The sequence below is a fragment of the Sardina pilchardus genome, chromosome 17 (assembly GCF_963854185.1).
Source record: "Sardina pilchardus chromosome 17, fSarPil1.1, whole genome shotgun sequence".
NCBI classification, from domain to species: Eukaryota; Metazoa; Chordata; class Actinopteri; order Clupeiformes; family Clupeidae; genus Sardina; species Sardina pilchardus.
Window position 1 is genome coordinate 128565 of NC_085010.1, and position 8936 is coordinate 137500.

Consider the following 8936-nt stretch of genomic DNA (forward strand, 5'->3'; position numbering starts at 1 on the left):
AACTGTTCAACCATTCCAACTGTCAGTTATCATCCACTATGCCTCCAGTCAACTACATGAAACCTCCATGTACCTAGCAACCAACATAGCAACCATTAAAAAGTGTTTATGACCGTTTCCATAGCAACCAACATGATTATACTGCAGTAACTTCTTGTTTCCTGATAGTGGCCACCATGGATACCCTAGCAACAAATGTTTCAAAATAAAAGTCCTCACTAGCAAGTTAGCTAGTTACCATGGTTAGCATAGTTAGCATTGTTAGCATAGTTAGCATTTTTAGCATAACTGCAAAAAATCATCAACTAAGTTAGCTAATTAACCTGGTTAGCATTGTTAGCAAATTTAGCATTGTTAGCATAGTTAGCATTTTTAGCATTACTGCTAGAAATCATCGGTTAAGTTAGCTAATCAACCTGGTTAGCATTGTTAGCATTGCTAGCATAGTAAGCATTTTTAGCGTAACTGCTAGAAATCATTAGCTAAGTTAGCTAATCAACATTTTAACATGAATAGAAATCATTAGTTAAGTTAGAACTGGAACGTTTCATCTTTAAACTGTCTACCTTCACACTATCAACTCTCTGTAAACTATGCAACCACCATGTTTACCCTAGCTACACCTTAGTAACCATATCTACATTATCTATCTATTTTTGCATTTTCATGCACTGGTAATTCCTTGGAATTGCATTTCTAGTTATTATTAAACTTCTTCTTCTAACGCTCGCAATTCAGCTTCAACCGTTTAACGTAGAAACTTCATTCAAACTTTGTTGCGTAGGTCTTGCTTATGCCATATGTGCTTTGTATTTTTCAACTTTGTAACTTTTATACTTTTTAAACTATTAGTTAAAAACTATCACCATTTCCCCCATAGACTTAACATTGCTCATTATGACATCACGGCAGCAATTAGAATGTTACCCCAGCTGGTCAGCCACCTGGGCACCAACTGTCAGTTTCTCTCAGGCTCCTCTCTGAAGACTACATATTCTGTTCCCCTGTATCCTCTGCGCACAACAGTATCAAAATAAGTCCTCCTAATTCCATCCAACTTTATATCCATTCATCTTCTTCAAACCATTCACTCATCCACCCATTCTAAACAGTCTGCCTATCAACAACATCAATTAGACGCTCTACATTGAACTTTTAAACAATCTACTCTGTCTCAGGCTGGCTCTCTTAAGACTAGCCAGTTAAATTGATTACACCTGTATCTGTATCCACTACTCTCAGTAGAGAGCTGTGTCTCTCCATTCTACAAGAATATAAGGCACATTCCATCCAACATTCTATCCATTCATCTTCTTCAGACCATTCACTCATCCACCCATTAAACTGTCTATCAACATCTATTAAACAATCTGTCTATCAACATCCATTAAACTCTCTGTCTATCAACATTTATTAGACTATCTACATTCAACTTTTAAATTATTTACTGTCTCAGGCTTTAAGAGTACACGCTGGCTCTCTTAAGACTAGCCAGTTAAATTGATTACACCTGTGTCAACTACTCTCAGAGAGCTGTATCAGTGTCTCTCTTAACAAGAATATAAGGCACATTCCATCCAACCTTCTATCCATTCATCTTCTTCAGACCATTCACTCATCCACCCATTAAACTGTCAATCAATATCTATTAAACAATCTGCCTATCAACATCCATTAAACATTCTGTCTATCAACATTAATTAGACTATATACAACTTTTAAAGTATTTACTGTGGGTCCCTCTCAAGCAGTGTTTATATGTCCTCCCTCGCTCCTCGATCCTCAATGATCTACATAAAGAAAGATAGAAGAAGGGCTAGACTATCCCATTGTTGCCGCTCCATCATTCTTTATGTAGATCAGTGAGGAGCGAGAGAGGACGCGTAAACGCTATATATGAGAGGCACCTTCTGTCTCAGGCTTTAAGCATACAATCTCATTAAGACTACAGATCCTGTTTCACTACTTCCTCTGTCCACAACTGTTTCAAAATAAAGGTCCTCACTGCAATAATACACTATTAAATCATTTAACCACTGAAACTACTCAACTATTGAACTGTTCAACCATTCCAACTGTCAGTTATCATCCACTATGCCTCCAGTCAACTACATGAAACCTCCATGTACCTAGCAACCAACATAGCAACCATTAAAATTAAGTGTTTATGACCGTTTCCATAGCAACCAACATGATTATACTGCAGTAACTTCTTGTTTCCTGATAGTGGCCACCATGGATACCCTAGCAACAAATGTTTCAAAATAAAAGTCCTCACTAGCAAGTTAGCTAGTTAGCATGGTTAGCATAGTTAGCATTGTTAGCATTTTTAGCATAACTGCAAAAAATCATAAACTAAGTAAGCTAATCAACCTGGTTAGCATTGTTAGCAAATTTAGCATTGTTAGCATAGTTAGCATTTTTAGCATTACTGCTAGGAATCATCGGTTAAGTTAGCTAATCAACCTGGTTAGCATTTTTAGTAAAGTTAGCATTGCTAGCATAATAAGCATTTTTAGCGTAACTGCTAGAAATCATTAGCTAAGTTAGCTAATCAACATTTTAACATGAATAGAAATCATTAGTTAAGTTAGAACTGGAACGTTTCATCTTTAAACTGTCTACCTTCACACTATCAACTCTCTGTAAACTATGCAACCACCATGTCTACCCTAGCTACACCTTAGTAACCATATCTACATTATCTATCTATTTTTGCATTTTCATGCACTGGTAATTCCTTGGAATTGCATTTCTAGTTTTATTTATTCCTTTATTTTTCTGTAATTTAATTTATTTGAGTTTTTATTTACTTTTCATTTGATTTGAATTGTTTGTGCACCTTGTAATATTATTTTGTGTAATTGTGATTCTACTGTTTCATGTGTATCCTTCTGTATTCATTTGCATATTTGCTTTTGTCTTTAATAAAGCAGAGTTAAAAAAAAAAAAAAAAAAAAAATACTGGCGGCCATCTTTTACTACTCCGGTATCGGCGGCGTTTTTCCGACCCATTGGACCTTTTGTTTTTTACTCTCAGGTAAGTTTTGTATAGTTATGTGCCAAGTAATGAATGAAACTCGATGTATTTTTTAATAGTTGGTCCGATATTCAACGTTTTACACGATATCTCGTTAGCAGCTCGTAACGTTAGCAGGCTGACTCTGACCCGGCGCCGCAAAGGTAAACAGTGCTGCTCACTGTAACAACGGTAGAGTTTGCTATGCGTTGAAAGTGTCTAAGAGCCCAAATGTGTTGTTAGAAGATAGTTTTCTTAGTATTCATAAGTAATTCGTGTTTGTGGGAGTTGGGGGCTATAGACAAAGTTTTCATTCACTGTTCAGCCGCCGCCTCTGTCGAGCTAGCGTTAGCTACCACCGGTGTCGCCTTCTGAGGTAAACAATACATTGAACGTGAATGAATGAGATACCAATCGCCGCTGTAATGACCTGACAACAGTGGCGGTTCTAGGATTTTTCTGTAACAGGGGCCATTAAGGGGCCAGATGTTACATTCAGGGGCCGAGTACAGGGTACATCCAAGCACAGAAAATTATTTATTCAGTTCAAGTTTTCTCATTTATTTATACTGTGCGTAAAGGACACAATGCATAGAACTCATTGAATGCAACACACCACACGCACATACTCTTACCCTTATACTCTTATTTATACTATGCATAAAGGGTACACTGCATACAACAATGCATAGACCACACACACACACACACACACACACACACACACACACACACACACACACACACACACACACACACACACACACACACACACACACACACACATTACTACAGCAATACTGCCAAGCCTGAAAAGCTCATGGAACATCTCTTTGAAAGACTCCAGAAAAGCAACAAACTCAAGGAGCGTGGTCACTTTTTTCTATCCTATCCAGCACTCTCTTGATCTGATACACATACTCTTACCCTTATACTCTTATCTATAGGCTACTATGCATAAAGGGTACACTGCATACAACAATAGACACCCCCCCACACACACACACACACACACACATTACAGCAAGCCTGAAAAGCTCATGGAACATCTCTTTGAAAGACTCCAGAAAAGCAACAAACTCAAGGAGTGTGGTCACTTTTTTCTATCCTATCCAGCACTCTCTTGATCTGATACACATAGGCTACTCTTACCCTTATAGGCTACTTATTTATTTGCTGCAACTGAGCAGAGCAGCCACTCGTTTAATATGAGCCCTAAGCTGTTTTAAGGGCATTTTCACTACCTCTAGTTAGAAGCATTTATTCTGGTCATTGTAAGTGCCATTCACACATGCTACATATTGCTTTTTTCAGCACAGTCCAGATCTGCCACAATATCATGTATAAATACTTGCATTGATTTGATTTAGATTTTTAAATAATACAAATTTCAAAAGCGTACTATACAAATTCTTACATTTTGACGTGTAGGCTATCTCACCACAGCAAGCTGACAGCTCAACATGACTTGCATGGTTGTGTAGGCCTGACTGTCCTGAAAATGGCAATATAAGAACCATGATGGAGGTATACTTTGGGGCTGAGCAATTTACAGAAATATGTGGTGTGTGCCTTCCAGAAATAAATGGCAATTTTTATTTAGTGATGAAAAAAATGACTTTCTCTCCATATTTGTGACACTAGCTGATCTCTCCATATTTGTGACACTAGCTGATCTGACATGACTTGTTTGCGATAGCACACATGACGTGCACAGATGATGATTCTCTATAATATTTGTTTTACTGCATTGCAATGAACACAGTAAAGGCAAAAAGTGTTTATTTGACAAACAAATTTGGATGCAATATGAGTCTTGAATTGGATACCATACAGGAGTTTGCTAGGATCTCAAAACCGTGTTATGAACGTGACTTGTCAAAGAGAAACACATGATAACATTGGATTATGAACATAGGCTATTATGCCACACAAAAACACGAGGTAAGTGGAGCTAAATGAAGTTATTATTTTGCTGTCACTTCGTCTGTTTTATGGCCTAGAAGGTTGTATTTGGTATCTGTGGATAGCTCTAGCTCTCCTCTTTCATCTGACATGCGTGCCATATCTTTTTGATAGCGGTTTCACGAGGAAATCAAACGAGAGTAAAGGTAGCCATTTAGCTATATGACATTATTATTTGTTTGTAACTTCGTCTGATTTTATAATACGAAATTATCGATGTATTTGGTATCAATGCAAAGCTCTGCTTCTCCTCTTTCATTTGATATGCGTGTCATGTCTGTGCGATGCGTGGTCCGCGAGTAATTCAAGCGAGAGTTCTGGATGCGCCGGTGAACGCAGAGCAGACTGTAAATATGATATACTTTGATTTAACTTCATGATTTTATTTTATTTTCATACTTGATCGTACAGACAAGTCTCTAGTATCGTTGGAAAGCCCCGGTTCTGCTCTTTCCTGCAATATAAGTCTCATCTCGCTGTGACTAATAATAGCGGAGCAATGTAACAAAGAAAATGTGCGCGTTTTTAATGTGTGCGTTAAAAAGACTCCGGTTGCTCTTTCATCGGCGATTAATGGAACAGGGGCACTTCGGGGGCCAATCAGATTTCAGTAGGGGCCAGGGCCCCTGTGGCCCCGCCCCTAGAACCGCCCCTGCCTGACAATCCCTGGAAACACTTTAAAAATGTCATCAGACACTCTAGCTCACTTTTTAAGACCATAGAGGTGGTGTTACTTAAGTGTGGAGTTGACGTTTGATGTATAAATATGCCTTAGAAGTGTAAACATGTCAACCGCGATTTGCATGTTAAAAACAAAGTGATGAATGAATGGGCTGTTTTTGGTTGTCATAAGCACTTTTTTTCACCTGTTGGCTGTGGAAAGCAAATAGCACACACGTAATATCAATACTCATTGCGTGTGTATTTTATATTTCCAGATTATATGTTGAAGAGCCAGAGCCTGTGCCTCCTGTGAACCGGTCCGTTCAGCCCACGGTGTCGTCCTCCTCCACTCGGCCAAAGCCTGCTGCGCCCATCCCCATTCTGTCAGGGCCTGCTGCGTCCACCCATCTCCAGCCAAAGCCTGCTGCGCCCACCTATGGACCACCCCCTGTGTCGGCAGCACCCATACTGCTGGTTCTCCCCCCACAGCCACAGGCTCCCTCCGTCCTGTTTCGTGGGCCATCGTGCAGCCAGAGCTTTGTACGTCCTGCACCAACAGTCAAGGCATTCATGCCAAACAAGCTCTCGCGGCCATGTGGGGCTTGCCACGTGCCCAATTGTAGTGGACAGCGGAAGAGGTACACACCTTAAAGTGTCTGGAAGCACCCAGAAGATATTTTCTTCCTGTCCATCCACTAGGATATCCACCACCTCTGGGTCTGACAATGTGGTGCACGACAGCTTTGAACACTTGAAATGTGTGGTGGATGCGGAGTTGGAAAAGAGGAGAACTATGTGAATAACTGTAAAAAACTCACCTGTGTGATGCCACTTCTCCTGTGCCATCTGTAGGAGAGAGAAAGAGGCTTGTTTGTGTTATGCTGAAGTACTTTGAAACACAAACAAACACATGCACAAAAACAAGCAATCTATTTATTTATATAGTTCAAAAGTTTAAAACATGCACTTAACAGTTTAAAAATGCTCTTATATTTGTTTTTTATTATTACTTGTGTTGCTCTTAAAAGGCACTTTGTATTATCTTTTTATATATATAAATATGTTCTGTCATGTTCAATATCAAGGCCAATCTAACCTCCATCATTTTAACCTTAAGCAGTTCCAATCTAACACAATCAGTTTGCATACCCTTTAATGGTCGTTCATGTTCATATCATCTGTTTTTGTCATACGTGTTGTTTGTTCGTCTTTGTCAGCTTCATGTCTTTGTGATGTTTGTATGTCTTTGTCTGCTTTATGTTTAACACAAGTTTGCCAAAGAAAACACACACAACAAATGTATCTTACAGGAATGGCTTGAGCCTTTATTTGTTGATTGGTGACCTGAGTCTTTGGATAATCCTGTTATTTATTGGGCTTTTGGCCAGTACAAACCAATTGTTCATTTTTTTTATCTGAAGTACAAGTTTGTGTTTTTAATTAAGTGTTCTTGATTTATTATTATTATTATTATTGTTATGTGTGTGTGTGTGTGTGTGTGTCCTTGTAATGTTTGTATGTCTGTCAGCTCCATGTTTAACTAAATGTTTGCAAATGGTAGTTAACGTTTCACATGTGCTTTCATGCACTGCTTTTCAAATGAAACACATTCTAGGTGAAAAATAAAAGTTGTAAAAGTATTTCAAGTATGTTGGAGTCTCTGTATGCTTGGGTTTCAGAAGGGGTGGGATAGTGTAAAAAACCACATAATTTAGAAGTCCTTGTGTCTTCTCTGCCTCTACCAGAGGTATGAATACCCTCTGTGCGCTGGCTGTATCCCCTGAGTGATCACAACGATGACTTCTGTGAACGGCTCTGATGTCTTCCAGACAAAGTGACAGTTCACTGATGCATTACACCCTGTCTTGATTCAGCCCAAATGTAATATTGCACACATTTCCTCTTGAAAATTATGAATCTCATCAGCTAGATCAAATCAAACTATGAAAATAAAGAGCAAAATATTCAGCAGACTAATGGATTTCAATAAATTAGGCCACCTAATAAATAACACTTCAGGACTTTGACCACCAGATGGAGCTGTCCGTTTTGATCCTTTTTGCTCGCTCCCAGGGCTGAGCAATATGTACTTGTGGGGGTCATGAGCCATTCCCAGGCGGTCTCCCATCCAAGTACTAACCAGGCCCGACGCTGCTTAGCTTCCGAGATCGGACGAGATCGGGCGTGTTCAGCGTGGTATGGCCGTAAGCGAAAGCAACCGGCCAAAGTAACCTACTTAAAGCTCCCTAACCCGGGTTGGAGACGCGTGTGTTGTGAAAGGTGAGGTACGCTACATTGTGTTCAAGAAAACAAAGGCGCATTTTCCGCGTGGAGTTCAACTTTGAAAGTGAAGAATACAACAAATGGCATTTAAAACTTGGTAACATTTCCAATAACTGTTCCTTCTTTATCCTAAAAACGATGGGTACTGACAGAAGAGTTTGGTTAAGCAAGTGCACATACTTTACTCACAGTACAACATACATAGGGCAGCTTTATCTCTGATTAAAACGCTCACAGATTTGTTTAGAAGCTAAATAAATTGTAATGGTGACATAGCATGGCAAAAACCACTTGGTGTGTACACCATTTGAAACTACCACAAGTAAATTAGAAAATGTCACTGGAGTAAAAAAAAAGCTCAGCTTTTCAAACAAAGATGATACTCAAAGCTAAGGAGAGAAATCAGTGTCTGGCCATGCATGAGAATATAAAACCACTAAGTATTTGATGGGATATTAAAAAAAAAAAATCCGTTTTTCTAAGCAGAGCGAAAACACAGGGGACGTTTCATTGGAGAGAACAGCCCTAATTTACAATTCATAAAATATGAGCTTCGTTTTAGAAACTTAGCCTCTCAATGAAAACAACGTACACATACCGGTCGGGATGCGGACGCTCCGAGTTGGGTCTCTGGCCAGTTAGGACTGCGCATTCAGGTCATGTGTTGTAAAGAGGGTTGTTTCGTGGATCCTCTTTGCTTCATCTTCGCCACGGAGAAAGAAAAAACAACTGCTCCTAATGCAGTTCTCTACTGGTGTGCTAGAGTCACTGGCAGCCAATGATCCATACATGTCCAGATGTACACTAGCGACAGAAAGCGTGGCGCTCCCTCCGGCGACGGAGACGTGAATGAGCGCTTCTCCTTAGCGCACGGTTTATATAGGCCTTATACGTAATAGTAGACACACGTCAATCGAATGCTGCATCTAATCCGACAACATAGGCTATGTAGTAGCAACTGCTGTCAAGCAAAACTTCATGAAGCACGCTGATATTAGCTTTTCAT

General features: G+C 39.5%; 1 long non-coding RNA gene and 1 pseudogene across 1 annotated transcript; one reads left to right on the plus strand and one right to left on the minus strand.

Moving 5' to 3' along the window:
• Positions 1-6474: 6474 nt before the first annotated feature.
• Positions 6475-7287, plus strand: LOC134062632 (uncharacterized). The gene is made up of 2 exons (XR_009935477.1): positions 6475-6895; positions 6929-7287. It is a non-coding gene; the product is annotated as an uncharacterized LOC134062632 (long non-coding RNA).
• Positions 7288-7743: 456 nt separating this feature from the next.
• On the minus strand, positions 7744-7857 carry LOC134063213 (5S ribosomal RNA; annotated as a pseudogene).
• Between the last annotated feature and the right edge of the window lie 1079 nt (positions 7858-8936).